Raw genomic sequence first — 15,610 nt, forward strand, 5'->3', positions numbered from 1 at the left:
GCTCAAGTCTTATTTGGGGTTTTGATTTTGTTGAAACCTTCACTGTGCAGCTGATCTCAATGCTGTGTGGTCACGTGACCATGGCAACAAAATCAGGAATTCTCAATTGATCCTCAGCTGGAGAAATTTGACCTGACAGAAAATTGGCCAAACTGAATTAAACAGCAGCTGTCAGCTCCAGGGAACAGTGCAGCTCAGATCAAAGAGTTACAAAGGTTCAAGAAGAACCAGTTCCAACCAGACTGAGGGTTGTATATTAGCGAAGTGTCAGCCTGAGACAATCCACTTTATAGCTCCTGGCATGACAACAGTGAAGGGTATTGGTGTGACCTCATTGGATGATGTGAACCCAGCTCATGATCATACTGGCCAAAGCCACAGAAGATTCTGGAAGATCGGGGAAAAGTAGGGTAGTGTGGGATGTTGGAAAAATAGTGTTACTTCTGCCATTCTAATTACTTATACAAAGTAAATGAACTCACACCAGTGTGTAATTCTTATAGCCAAGAGCTGAGTCAACAAGAATGGAAACAATGTGGAGGAAATACATAATTGTTTTTGTATTAGACTAAAATTGTATGCAAGAATGAAACGTGACTGCAAAACAATGGTAGATATTACAGGCGAATAGATAAGATGCTGTGAGGGGAAGGAGTTAAGCTCGATATGCCTGTACAAACAGTAGGTATAAACATCTGTTTCCCACTTTTACAGAAACACAGGAACTAACCCCAAATAAAAGGGTCATAAGGATCAGTATGGTAGGGGAAGGTACAGATGGAGGGAGTAGATAATGGTGAAGAAAGAATATGCCTAACAATGACCTACTGAGGGATGAGGTCAAACGGCCTTGTGAGGCCAGAATTAAGCATTTTGTCACAGACAAGGCTGGATAAGGCAAGAGATAAACAGGAGTAATGGGTGCGGGTCTTAGGGAAGTGGAAGATGTAAACAGGGGAGGAGCAATGAAAAAAAACAGAAACCAAATTATATAAATATTGTGTATTAATTAAATTTGGTGTGTGTAGGGCCCTTGCCTTGTAGACGCTGGACATCACACCCTCTTGCAAGAGTAAAATAAAGGACACTACTGATTCAGATTTTGTCTCGGACTGCAATTATTGAAGTGTGTGAGCTTTGTTTCTCACAGTAGGGACACACACCTGGATGCCAGTCCCTTCGCGAAGCCTTGACTGGGCCTTGCCGTGGAGCTCTGACCATCTGCTCCAAACTTGTTCAGAGAAGCCCGAGAGTGGGGTGGGCGGAAGCCATTCAGCCCATCACATCCACACTGACCCTCTGAAGAGCATTCTACCCTGGCCCAACCCCTATCCTCTCACCCTGCATTCCCCAAAGCCAATCCACCGAACCTGCACATCTTTGGGCTGTGGGAGGAAACCAAAGCACCTGGAGTACCCCATGGAGAGAATGTGCAAACTCGACACAAACAGACACCCAAGGGAGGAATCAAAGCCAGGTCCCTGACACTGTGAGGCAGCAGTGCTACCCACTGAGCCACTATGTCATCCCCAGGAGAATCTCAGCAGGTTTTCAGCTATTGTGACCGTGCTGTCTCTTTCAGACAACTCACCTCAATCCTGCAAACCTTGTGCAAGAACATGTTGGGCACCACTTCCCATCAACTGAATGCACACACGGATTAGATTAGATTAGAAATAAAGTTGACAAAGGGCAAGTGACTGACACCCAAGATGGGACTTGAACCCACAATCCCGTGCTTAGAAAGCCAGTGCCATATCCAGTAGGTCACTGGGGCCACACACGATGTTTAAGCACCTTGAAGATATTTGCAGTTAGTGGGGAAGGAGTAAGTGGAGATGTTTTTATTTATTTATTTTTGAGTGCAAGAGCAGCTGAGTTTAAATGAACCCGGAAGGCTACAGCTAAGGTGAGACACTTTGTTTTAAAATTACTGACCGGTAGCGGGCAGCGGTGGTTTTTTTTCTCTCTTCACAGAAAGAGCGGGAGAAGCAGGGAGAAGTGACGACGACCTGAGGGGCAGCCGGAAGCTGGTGTAGCGCAAGCTTCCCTGGGTAGGTTTTTTATTCCTATAAAAGCGCGCAGGAGAGGAACCCGAGGCACTACAGAGGTAGTGCCTCCCACCCTCCCTCCTCCTCTAACCTAATAATAAGACCCGTTGTGGTAAGTAGGTAAGTGCTGCATTTTGCTTGTTCTATCCTTTAGACCTAGTTTTTTTTTAAAAAAGGTTAATTTTAGAGGGATGGCAGTGAAGGCAGTGCAATGTTATTCTTGCAACATGTTTGAGGTGAGGGATGCCATGGCCGTCCCTGCTGATTACACTTGCAGGAAGTGCACCCATCGCCAGCTCCTCCAACACCGTGTTCGGGAACTGGAGCTGGAGTTGGATGAACTTCGGAACATTCGGGAGGCAGAGGGGGTCATAGATCGGAGCTTTAGGGAAGTAGTAACTCCAAAGATGGCAGACAGATGGGTGACAGTGAGGGGGACTGGGAGGAAGCAGCCAGTGCAGGGACCCCCTGCGGCCGTTCCTCTCAAGAGCAAGTATACCGTTTTGGATACATGTGGGGGGGACGACTTACCAGGGGCAAGTAACGGGGCTCAGGCCTCTGGCACGGAGCCTGTCCCTGTTGCTCAGAAGGGAAGGGTGGAGAAGAGCAGAGCAATAGTTATTGGGGACTCGATAGTTCAGGGCACAGATAGGCGGTTCTGTGGGGCCGAGAGAGACTCACGTTTGGTATGTTGCCTCCCAGGTGCAAGAGTACGTGACGTATCTGATCGTGTTTTCCGGGTCCTTAAGGGGGAGGGGGAGCAGCCCGAAGTCGTGGTCCACATTGGCACCAACGACGTAGGTAGGAGGAGGGCTGACGATGTTAGACAGGCTTTCAGGGAGCGAGGTTGGAAGCTCAGAGATAGAACAAACAGAGTTGTTGTCTCTGGTTTGTTACCCGTGCCACGTGATAGAGGGTCGAGGAATAGGGAGAGAGAACAGTTAAATGTGTGGCTACAGGGATGGTGCAGGAGGGAGGGATTCTGGTATTTGGATAACTGGGGTTCTTTCTGGGGAAGGTGGGACCTCTATAAACGGGATGGTCTACACCTGAACCTGAGGGGCACCAGTATCCTTGGGGGGAGGTTTGCTAGTGCTCTTGGGGGGGGGGGTTTAAACTAACTCTGCAGGGACATGGGAACCTAGACTGTAGCTTTAGGGTGCAGGACCTGGAGTGTAGGGAGGTTAGGAACATGGCATCAATCTCAAAGGAGGGTGCCTGTAAACAGGAAAGTGGCTTGAAGTGTGTATACTTCAATGCAAGAGGTATACGAAATAAGGTAGGTGAACTTGCAGCGTGGGTTGGTACCTGGGATTTCGATGTTGTGGCTATTACGGAGACATGGGTAGAACAGGGACAGGATTGGGTGTTGCAGGTTCCAGGGTTTAAATGTTTTAGTAGGGTCAGAGGTGGGGGTAAAAGAGGGGGAGGTGTGGCATTGCTTGTCAAAGATAGTATTACAGCGGTGGAAAGGACAATGGATGAAGACTCGCCATCGCTATATCCCGCTGTAACCTGACACATCCTTCCTCACTGTCAACAACTCCACCGACTTTCGTATCATCTGCAAACTTGCTCACCCAACCTTCTAGCCCCTCCTCCAGGTCATTTATAAAAATGAGAAACAGCAATGGTCCCAAAACAGATCTTTGCAGAACACCGCTAGTAACTGCACTCCAAGATGAACCTTTACCATCGACTACTACCCTCTGTCTTCTTCCAGCCAGCCAATTCCTAATCCAAACCTCCAACTCACCCTCAATGCCATTTCTCCGTATTTTTTGCAGTAGCCTACCATGGGGAACCTTATCAAACGCCTTACTAAAATCCATATACACCACATCTACCACTTTACCCTCGTCTACCTCCTTAGTCACCTTCTCAAAGAATTCAATAAGGTTTGTGAGGCACCACCTGCCCTTCACAAAACCAGGCTGACTATCCTTGATCACATTATTCCTATCCAGATGTGCATAAATCCTATCCCTTACAATTCTCTCTAAGACTTTGCCTACAACAGAAGTGAGACTCACCGGCCTATAGTTACTAGGGTTATCCCTACTCCCCTTCTTGAACAAGGGAACCACATTCGCTATGTGCAAACTCGACACAAACAGACACCCAAGGGAGGAATCAAAGCCAGGTCCCTGACACTGTGAGGCAGCAGTGCTACCCACTGAGCCACCATACCATCCCCAGGAGAATCTCAGCAGGTTTTCAGCCATTGTGACTGTGCTGTCTCTTTCAGTCGATTCACCCCGATATCCTGCATATCCTCAAAATTCTGTATTTTTCTGACACAAGGTCCCACCAACCCAACACAGACCTGGGGACTTTTCCAGAGGAGATGAGAAATCGACTTCACCTCGGACGAAGATCAGCCATGAAGACAAGGGTTAAAAGTCAAACACCCCAGATGGGACTTGAACCCACAATCCCTGGCTTAGGAGGCCAGTGCCTTATCCATTAGGCCACTGGGGCCACATGTGTCATGCTAAAATGGCAGCTTTTACGTTTTTGTTTTGCAAGAACACACTGACTGTGGCTCAGCCAGCACAGAGTCAGTGCCCTGAACTGAGGGATTCTAAATCTCCTGGTTGTATATGGTTTTTCCTTTACCCCCACACTGCTGCCTAACTGCGGTAGTGCTGATATTTTCCCCAGCCCCCATGTTGTGTGTGTGCAGGTGTGAGACACAGTGAAAGACAACAGATGTACAAATCTTTATTCAATTCCCACCACCAGGAAGAAAGGAAACACCCGAGTGGCCAGTGACAAGCATCAAAGGGCAATGCTGCGTGATCAAACAGTGAGGGGGAGGGCACTCTCTGAACAGCTCAAGGATGTTGGTAGACACTGCGTGCTCCTTCTCCAGGGACACCCGGGCTCGAACGTAACCGCGGAAGAGGGTCAGGCAATCGGCCCTAACAACCAGTTTGGCCAGGCCCAGGAGCAGACCCACGAGGAGATCCTCTGACCAACCCCCCCCCCCCCGCCCTCCCTCGGCACTGGGTGCCCAATGATGGGGAGTGTGGGGCTGAAGTCCAACCAGAAATGGAGGAGAAGGTTTCCCAGAAAGCTAAAAAGGGAGTGCAAGCACCCTGTTCCATGGACTCCACAGCACCACAGAATAAGCAGTTGGGCTGGGAGTCCGTGAACCACCGCAATCTGCGGACAGCCGCGTGCAATACCCTCCACCCCAGATCCCCGTGAGAAAGGGGAGGACTCCCATGTAGAGAGCCCTTCACTGGGGATGGTCCCCACCGCCCGGTGGTAAATGGGCACGCCAGGGTGTGTCCGGGAGGTGGATGAGGGTGTGCAGCAGCAGTCTGTACAGGGCCCTCTGTGATACACCCCTGAAAGGGACAAAACTAAAACTCCAGAGACAGCTCAGGTTGTGGGGCACAGGCTCCCGCAGGAAGTACAGGACCCTGGGGCCAATGTGAAATTCCGTCCGGGCAGGAGTGAGCACAGACGGGATCCCACCGCACACCTGAGCATCCTCCAACTGGGGCACTACATTGGGTCCGAGCACCGTCGTTTTAAGGCGTCGGATGGCGGTGGCCACGTACCGGACATCTACGGCTGCCCTGGTCGCTATGTCCTGCAGCAGCGTCCAGCCCAGGCCCCCACCACCCAGCACGTCCCCGACCCTGGTCACCCTCGCAGCCACGGCCCTCCCCTCCAACAGCCACTCGAACCCGCCAGTACGGAGGTGCGGATTCCTGAGCAACGGCTCCCTGACGACAGCCGCTACTCCAGTCGGAGGGTAGGCGTGATGCGATTCGACCATGTTCCAGACAGTGAGCAGGTCCTGGTAAAAGACAGACAGTGTCCTGAGAGTGACCTCCAAACCATCACGGTCGCTGAACAGGAGCTGCGTGTCGTAGTTGAGGTTACCAAATCCCGGATTTACCTTATGCAAGTTTCTATGTCACATCATTTGCCATAATCTCACTGTAGGCACAGTGATTTTTAACAGAGTACTGTCGATGTAAAATTCAGTCAGCATGGATTGAGATGAAGTTGACATGGAATGAAAATCAGCAACAAAGCCCAGGCACCCGAGCTGGGCCTGAACCAACACTTACCAGCTTAGGGAAGCCAGTGCCTTATCCATTAGACCCCGAGCGCTCCCACCTTGGACACTCTGTGGAAAGTGTTGACCTCAAACGAGTGCTACAGCTGAGCAGGTTCCAAGATGGAGGATTACATGTTGAGGGACACACTAAAGTATGGAGCAGCTGCTGTCAAGGTGTAACAGTTAAAGAAACAGTCCAAAGATGTGCAGGGTCAGGTGAATTGGCCATACTAAATTGCCCGTAGTGTTAGATAAGGGGTAAATGTAGGAGTATGGGTGGGTTTCGCTTCGGCGGGTCGGTGTGGACTTGTTGGGTCGAAGGGCCTGTTTCCACACTGTAATCTAATCTAATCTAATCTAATCTAACACTGTCTAAGGCCTTTCTGACCAGTTGTGACATCGTTCCTTCATTTCTCAGACCCTCTTGGTGCCTCAGAATGAAGAGAAATCGTTTCCTGCCTCAGTAGAAAGATCTGCCCGAACTTGCGAGCCCCCCCTTTGTGGAAGAGAGCCAGCCCTATATCGGGACAGGAAGGAGATTCCAATGGCCCAACATGGATTGTTCCAGTTAATACCCTTTCTCAGATGGATAGAGCTGGAGAGCCAGTAAACATTGTGGGAATTTGGGAAATGCTGACAATCTGTTTTAATATTTTGTTAATAAAATCAAGTTGAACCGCAAACCAAATTTTGTCCCCCTTTGTCTGCATCACCAACAAGAATACTGAAGGAAAGTTGAGTTTAATTACATTGTGTTACTAATGTTTATCTGGTCGATCAGCGGAAATTAAAAGCCATGTCACACAACAGGCAGAGACAGTCTTTAGCTGAGTAGAAGTTCAGCAGAGAGAAACAGACTTACTTTGTGATATAATAGGTAATTCCTGTCCCATTGACCTATTAACTGCAGGGAACTTTCAGATACGTGGTATCTTTAGAGCAATTAAATATCCTCCCAAGATATATGCTTTCACTCTCAATTGAAGATGTTATAACTTCAATGGCTAAGAGTATTAACCAATAAATCAATGCCAAGCCAGTTGAAGTATTACACTTGGCACATCATCATCGCTGTAATTGCAGAATGCAGGATAACCTATTCCGTCTTCTAACCTACTGACAGCCTACTTTTCAGAAGTCTCCTTACATTACTCTGAAAACAAATTGAAATAAACCAATAAAACCAAATATGCACAAATTAAAATGTCACAGTCATTTAAAAAGGCTCTGTAACAAAAGTCAAAATCTCCCAAGAAAGCTTACACTTACAGAGACTCAGAGTTGTACAGATCCTTCGCTCCAACTCGTCCATGCCAACCAGATATCCGAAAGTCATCTAGTCCCACAAACCAGCATTTGGTCCATATCCCTCTGAAGCCTTCTTATTCATGTCCCCATCCAGCTGCCTTTTAAATGTTACAGAGTCTTAGAGTTGTACAGCACGGAAACAGACCCTTTGGTCCAACCCGTCTATGCCGACCTGATATCCTGAATTAATCTAGTCCGACTTGCCAGCATTTGGCCCATATCCCTCTAAACCCACCCTGTTCATATACCCCCATCCAGATGCGTTTTAAATGTTTTGGAGGAGCCGGGGTTAGACTGGGGTGGACAAAGTTAAAAATCACACAACACCAGGTTATAGCCCAGTGGGTTTATTTGGAAGCACTAGCTTTCGAAGTGATGCTCCCTCACTGGGTGGTTGTCTTCACCTGATGAAGAAGCAGCGCTCTGAAAGCTAGTGCTTCCAAATAAACCTGTGGGACTATAACCTGGTGTTGTGTGACTTTTAACTTCTAAATGTTGTTATTGTACCAGCCTCCACCACTTCCTCTGGCAGCATGTTCCATATGAGCACCACCCTCTGCATGAAAAAGTTGCCCCTTAGGTTCCTTTTAAATTATTATTCCTCTCACCGTAAACCTATGCCCTCTGTTTTTGTACTCCCCCACCCTGGGGAAAAGACCGAAGCTATTCACCCTATCCATGTCCCTCATGATTTTATAAACCTCTGTAAGGTCACCCTTCAGCCTCCGACGCTCCAGAGAAAATAGCCTCAGTCTATTCATCCTCTCCCGATAGCACAAACCCTGTAACCCTTGCAACACCCTTGTAAATCTTTTCTGAATGCTTGCAAGTTTTACAACAGGGAAACCAGAATTGAACGCAGTATTCCAAAAGGTGGCCTAACCAATGTCCTGTACAGCCACAACCCAACATCCCAATTCCTACACTCAATGCACTGCCTAATAAAGGCAAGTGAATCAAATGCCTTCTTCACGATGCTATCTGCCTGCACCTCCTTCTCTTCCTAATCTGTGTGGGTGTGAGTTACAATCATCTTTTTGCATTCTGATATGAATAGATTCACTCTTTTGTTAATTCAACATATCCTGGTTTAATTGGCTACTTTTAAACACCAATTCAATTGGTTTGGGAGGAAGACATCCACAAGAAAGGCTCCCTTATTAAATTAACCTGTTAGTGACCAACCAAGGATTCAGGTAAATGCAGAAAGGAAACCATTTCATCCCTGCTCACCTGGGAGCTTAACAATTTGGGGTATCTGTCTGGAACTGTAATAACGTGGGGAACAATTCTCACACCAGCCTCTCTTTGTAAGTGCTCCATGTATTTACGAAACAATGCCCTTCACCAGCACATCTCAGTGATATATTTAACATTCCATTCACATTAATCACTCCAAGGGCATGGTCTACATTAAGAATATAAACAGTAAGTGTTGAAACTCTCAGGTTCAGAAGCATCTGCTGAAAAAAGAAATTAATATTGCAAATTGATAATTGTGTTTCTCTCCACCGATGCTACCTGACCTGCATTTCAATATTTCCTGATTTTATTGCGGATTTCCAGCACTTGTGGTATTTAACTTTTGTATAATTTTTTTACGTAAGGAAAATGGAGACTTGAAAACATTGAATGGGACTTTTGCTCATTAACCTCTTGGGAATTGTCTGCTATTGAATGATTTAATTAAGACTTTAGACAAGGTGCAATCATGACAAAGTCTGTGGGATTGTACTTATCATAGATCAAGGAACAGCTCATCAAATAAGGCAATCCTCTGAAACATATGAATTCTCACCTCACGTTTGGGGAGAAAGGTATAAAAGATAAGTATTAGATGGGGTGAGATCTGATCAACGTCCGAAAAACTTTGATCTTAAAACTGCAATTCTACAGTGAAAGTGAAATATTGTGAAATGTATGGTTAATTGTCCATGATATTTGTTCCTCCTTATCTAATTTGCATAAGTATGTGTAGAGTAATTTATAAACATATATTTAAGAACCATTGTCATGCATTATTTTGTTAATTTTATAATTTGCCATGACTTTCTCTTCACCTTATTCAAGGAGAGTGTTTATTACAGTGAGTGATACCACACAGTATTTCAACTGCACTGAATTGGTTTTGAAAGATAACTCAATAAATGCAGGTTGATGCTGTAGCTGTTACCTGTCGGTATATTTCGTTGACCTGTTCAGACGTGTTATGATGTTAAGTCTTAGGCAGAAAGAGGAAGAAGGTATAAGTAAGGTTCAAGAAACTGAAGACAGACAGAGCCCTGGAGATAACAGGAATGAACTCAAACTAGGAAATAGAGAATTTGAAGGGACCATGCAATGTTTATGGAAAACAGGATTAAGGAACCTCCAAGGCATTTTACAGAGGGATAACAAGCCAAAGGTGGCCAGGGAAAGGGTATATCTTCTCAAGAGCAAAGGAGGGAATTTACACATGGAGCCGGAGGAAGTGGGTGAGGTTCTTAATGAATAAACTGCATTGGTATTTCCAAAGGATTCTGGGTAGTCCAAGATGGAGGACAGGAAAAAGTTGTGACTGTAAGAGCTGCCCCTTTTTTGAGGCATTTTAGGTGTTGGGGGTGATTTCCTCAAATTCCAGGAGCAGCAATTACTGTTTTATTATGCAACTTTGGAGAAAAACAACTCAAAACAACGGCACCTTTAAAAGGAAGAAAGGCAGACAAAGAAAGTGAGTACGTGGTCAGGAGGGCGGGAGGGAAGAAACCTAGACTGCTCAGTGATATGGATAGGAAGGGTCGAGAGGGATATGGGCCCAGTGCTGGCAAATGGGACGAGATTAGATTAGGATATGTGGTCAGCATGGACGGGTTGGACCGAAGGGTCTGTTTCCATGCTATACATCTCTATGACTCTATGACATGGTGTATGTGTAATGGTCCATGTGTAATGGTTTCCTGAATGTGGTTCCTGTGAAGTGCCTTGTGCCATGAAAAGGGATCACGACATGCAGGCTGTAGTTGGGTTGAAGTGTTATGGAGAGCAGGCAGGAAAGTGGAGTTGAGGCCGAGATGAGATCAGCCATGATCGTGTGGAATGACAAAGCAGGATCGAGGAGCTGAATTGCCTCATTTTTAAGATCTTCGGAATACAACCAAAGACAGAGCTATCAATTGCCGTGGGTGGCTAACATGGTATCTCACCTCAGATGCATCATGAACAGGGTGTCCATGTTCAAAGCCAGGGGTTGTGGGTTCATATCCCATTTGGGCTGTTATGTTTTTAACCATGAACTCTGATCAGCAGCCTGTGTCTGTTTGATCTCAATTCCAGTTAATAAGGGGAGATGGTGGTGCAGTGCTAGACCTGGAGTAGGAATCCAGAACACCAAGTTCATGGTGTGGGGGACATGGACTGTAATCCCACCATACAAGGTGGTGAATTCTCAGCTGAGGAGGAGGTTTGTCTGATGGTAACCATATATTGCTATTGAGGTTTGTTAGGAAGCTAACTGGTTCCATATTCTCCTTTCAGGAAGAAAACCTGGTGAGACTACAGACCCACAGCAGTGTGGTTGACTCACCCTCTGAGCAATAAACGCTGGCCTAGTCAGAAACATATCGCATTCCTTCCCTGTAGCTCAGTCACAATCCTGGAACACCCTCCATTGATTCATTGTAGGTTTACCTCCAACAAATGGTCAAAAATCACACGACACCAGGTTATAGTCCAATGGGTCTATTTGAAAACACGAGCTTTCGGAGGATTGCTCCTTCATCAGGTGTAATGAGAGAGGAGGCATCAGACACAGAATGTATAAGTAAAATATCAAAGGGTCAGACAAGTGATGCGAATGTATTGAACAAATCCAAAATGGCCGACTCCCTCCTGTTAAATCTTCAATCAGTTCGAAAGGAGATACAGGCAGCACATGGATTGCAGTGGTTCAAAAAGATAGCTCCCCATCACCTTTCAGGGGAAACTAGGGAGAGGCAATAAATGTTGATCTAGCCAGCAATGTTCACGCCCTGGAAATGAATAAAAACAATCCCACAATGGAATAAACCGCCAGGGGAAAGGTCATAGTGTAATGACTTGAAAACATCAAGCCCCAACTTTGGATGGTTTCTATTGTTATGTTTTACATTATCATCCAAAACGCACCAGTCATTGACATAAAGGTTATGGTTTGGAGGAGCCGGTGTTAGACTGGGGCGGACAATGTTACAAAGCACACAACACCAGGTTATAGTCCAACAGGTTTATTGGGAAACACTAGCCTTCGAAGCGCTGCTTCTTCATCAGGTGGTTGTGGAGCAGGATCGTAAGACACGGAAGTTTTAGCAACAGGATTGCAGTGTCATGGCATGTAATATTAAACAAATTTAGCTGAAGGCTTTCATCTTTTAGAATGATCATGTTAGTCTCAGTTCCTTGTTGTGTACATCCCAGACCTTTGTTAAAGTTACATTCTCAAGAGAGTTTTAACAAACTGTGCCATCTCAGCTCAGATAATGCATTGAAGATGTGAGGTTAAAATCTGTCTGTGTCCCAGTGTTAGGTCAGACTGATTCTATTTCTAAAGTGGCATTTACAGAGTCTTACATGGTTTTATGCAGTTTTTGAGCAAAACAAAATATAATTCTGAACGTACAAATTCATCCCACAAACGTATATGTGTGTGCGAGCAGGGGAGACCGAGTGAGTGTGTGCATTTGGGTGTGTGTGGGAGGGGGCGATGGTGTGAGTGTCTGTGAGAGTGTGTGTATGTGTATGTGTTTGAGTGTAATGGGGTATACATCTGTGAGAAGGTGTGTGTGTGTGTGTGTGTGTGTGTGTCTCACTTTTCGTTGTTGCCTGTCCCAAAGTCCGCTTTGGAGGATGGTTACCTGAAGGATCGAGGTTGAAAGTCCCTGATCGTTGAAGTGATCTCCGACTGGGAGGGAACACCTCTGTTTGGTGATTGTTACGTGGTGACCATTCATCTGTTGCCGTAGCCTCTGCTCGGTCTCGCCAATGTACCATGCATTGGGCATCCTTCCCTGCAGCGTATGACATAGACAACGTTGGCCGAGTCACATGAGTACCTGCCGCGTACATGGTGGGAGGTGTCCCCATGTGTGATGGTGGTATCCATGGTGACACTCTGACACGTTTTACAGTGTCTGCTGTGACAGGGTTGTTTGGTGTTGTCCTGAAGGCCGGGCAGTTTGCTGTGAACAATGGTCTGTTTAAGGTTTGGTGGCTGTTTAAAGGCGAGAAGTGGAGGTGTAGGGAAGGTCTTGGCGAGGTGGTCATCCTCATCGATAATGTGTTGCAGGCTGTAGAGAATGTGGCGTAGTTTCTCAGCTCCTGGTAAGTACTGGACAATGAAGGGTACCCTGTTGGTTGCAGCTCGTGTCTGTCTCCTGAGGAGGTCATTGCAGTTTCTCGCTGGGGCATGTCAGAACTGGCGATTGATGAGTTAAGCATCCTATCACATTCTTATCAGGGCATCCTTGAGTACTTCCAAGTGCCCGTCACATTCCTCCTCACCTGAACAGATCCTGTGTGTGCGTACGGCTTGTACAGAGGGGACGGCTGTTTTAATATGTTGAGGGTGGGTTTGCGGTCGAGTGAGGTGCTGTGGTGCCCATCCTTGATGGAGATGCATGTGTCCAAGAATGAGACAGATACTAAACAGTAGTCCATGGTGAGTTTGATGGTGGGGTGAAACTCGTGAAATGTTGGTGAACATAAATGTTGGGAGAGTGCAGCATTGTTCTGACATGAACACAACCAAGGTTGAGGGGATCAATTCTCCTGACATGGCCCCAGGAGCACGTGTTGTCCCAGTGACCTAACAGCTACATCTCTGATCTTCTAAGCTACTGCCTGTGGTTTACACCCCTTCTGGGGATACTTTCAATTTAAACATTCTCTCCAATTAAAACCCTCTCACTGCATTATGTCCATTCAAATTAAGTTAATCTCTGACCTAATGTCTTTAAAACTCTGCATGGCTGCTTTGAGATCATGGAATTAAAACATGACCAAGTCAGTTTGATACATGTGGCAACAAACGTTTGATAAACTGGAGCGAAAGGGAGTGGAATTAATTTCTCAGCTCTCCCAAAGAGACAGCATAGACACGATGGGCTTCAGTATGTGCAGTCAAATTCTAAGCTTCATTGATCTGAAGTTAAACAGTCAAATGTCTGTTTCACCACAGTCGCCTCATCTGTTGTTCGTTTCCTCACTGATGCAGGAATTAGCATTGACCCATTTGTTCTTGTCTTTCTGGTACCATTCCTTCAATGTTGGCTGTACAAACATTGAGCTTGCTTGACTTCTATACTGTCCTGTTGGTATTTAACAGGAAAAAATGCAGGTGAAATAAAGTTATTCCACACTCAATAATTTATATTTAAATTCGATGAGTTGGACCAAGATAACAGTAATCCTAAAGGTGGAAGATTCATTGAAAATATTTGGTTTGCAAGTAATGATAGGCACAGTGAAAAGTTTTGTCTTGTGAGCAATACAGGCAGCTCACAGAGTTAAGCAGCACAGAGAAGTAAATAATAGGGAAACAGCAGCAGGAACAAAAACACAGGGACAGGCGAGTATTAAGAGTCTGTGAGACCGTACAGTATTCTAAAACAGGAGGGTAGAAACTGTTTCAAAACTGGTTGGTGCGTGTGTTCAGGCTTCTGTACCTTCTCCCGATGATAGAGGTTGTAGAAAAACATTGCCAGGGTGGGATGGGTCTTTGAGAATGCTGGAGGCCTTTCCTTGACAGCGGGCCTGGTAGATGGATTCTATAGATGGGAGGTTGGCCTTTGTGATTGTCTGGGCCGAGTTCACCACTCTCTGTAACCGTCTCTGATCTTGAATGGTACAGTTGCCAAACCAGGTAGTGATACATCCAGACAGAATGCTGTCGATGGCGCACCTATAAAAGTTGGCAAGGGTATTCGCTGTCAGTAATATCCGATGGTGTGGAGGGATCAGTGTTGAAGGGTTGGTTTGGTGATGAGAGTGTGATGAGAGCTGGCTTCCAAAAGCAACCTCTCCAACCGCACTCTCAGGAATCTCGTCCCCATCCAGAAACAGCAGCCACTTGATCACCACCTTCAAGATTCAATCCTGCAGATCCTCGAAAATCTTGTGCAAGATCATGTTCGATCCCACTGACCATCAACTGAATGCAGAGATGGGGATTTTTCCACAATAGATTAGAAATAAAGGACAAGCCACAGAAACACCCCAGATGGGACTTGAACCCACAACCCCTGGCTTAGGAGGCCAGTGCCTTATCCATTAGGCCACTGGGGCCCCACAGGCTGATCTGCAATGGCAGCCTTTAAATACTGCACCCTGACCTCTCATAGTGTGTGTTTCTGTGTGTTACACTCTCACTAATTGGTTCTTTCCCCTTCCATCTCATGCTAAATTGTTGGCTGCTTGATAAATTGATCCCGCCTCCCATTTCTCCCAAAACGGACAGATGAGAAATCAAGCAAACTCCAACTTTGCACAACTCAAGTCTAAGGAAAATGGAGCTGACAGGAAAATAGCAAAGGGCTCAATGTTATTTTGTGCAGCACTTTCAAGATATTTGCAGTTACTGGAGAAGGAGGAAGTGGAGATGTTGCAAACAGCTGCATTGAGGACAAATCAACAAAATCTTAGCAGGCATTCAGCCCATTGTGGCTGTGCTGTCTCTTTCAGACAATTCACCCCAAGAACTCCCAAATCCCGGAATTATCTTGTATAAGTTTCTACTAAACAGCATTTGCCATAATCTCAACACAGGCACGATGATTTTTAGCAGAGTAGTTAAAAAATCCAGTCAATTTGGATTGAGATGAAGTTGACATGGGATGAAAATGCCACTGCAAAGACCAGGCTTAAAAATGAAATGCCTGAAATCCCAGATTTCAGAGGCCAGTGCCATAGCCATTAGGCCACGAGGGCACTATATTGGCAGACCACTGGAAACAGTTGACTTTAAATGAGTGCGACAGCCAAGCACACTCCCAGATCTGTGACAACACACTGAGGGACACACTAAAGGTTCAGGCAGCTGCTGCCAAGGTGTAACAGGGAAACAACACAGTCTCAGGTCTTTCTGACAAATTATCACATCGTTCTTTCAATTCTCAGACCCTCTTGGTGCCTGACAATGAACAGAGATCGGTTCCTGCCC

The 15,610-nt window shown here is 46.1% G+C and overlaps 2 non-coding genes across 2 annotated transcripts; both read right to left on the reverse strand.

Moving 5' to 3' along the window:
- Positions 1 to 4,459: 4,459 nt before the first annotated feature.
- On the reverse strand, positions 4,460 to 4,532 carry trnar-ccu (transfer RNA arginine (anticodon CCU)). The gene has a single exon. It is a non-coding gene; the product is annotated as a tRNA-Arg (tRNA).
- Positions 4,533 to 14,663: 10,131 nt separating this feature from the next.
- Positions 14,664 to 14,736, reverse strand: trnar-ccu (transfer RNA arginine (anticodon CCU)). The gene has a single exon. It is a non-coding gene; the product is annotated as a tRNA-Arg (tRNA).
- Between the last annotated feature and the right edge of the window lie 874 nt (positions 14,737 to 15,610).

Source organism: Chiloscyllium plagiosum, unplaced genomic scaffold (assembly GCF_037043375.1).
Source record: "Chiloscyllium plagiosum isolate Xiang-an unplaced genomic scaffold, Cpla_swu_hap1 HiC_scaffold_33, whole genome shotgun sequence".
Lineage (NCBI taxonomy): Eukaryota > Metazoa > Chordata > Chondrichthyes > Orectolobiformes > Hemiscylliidae > Chiloscyllium > Chiloscyllium plagiosum.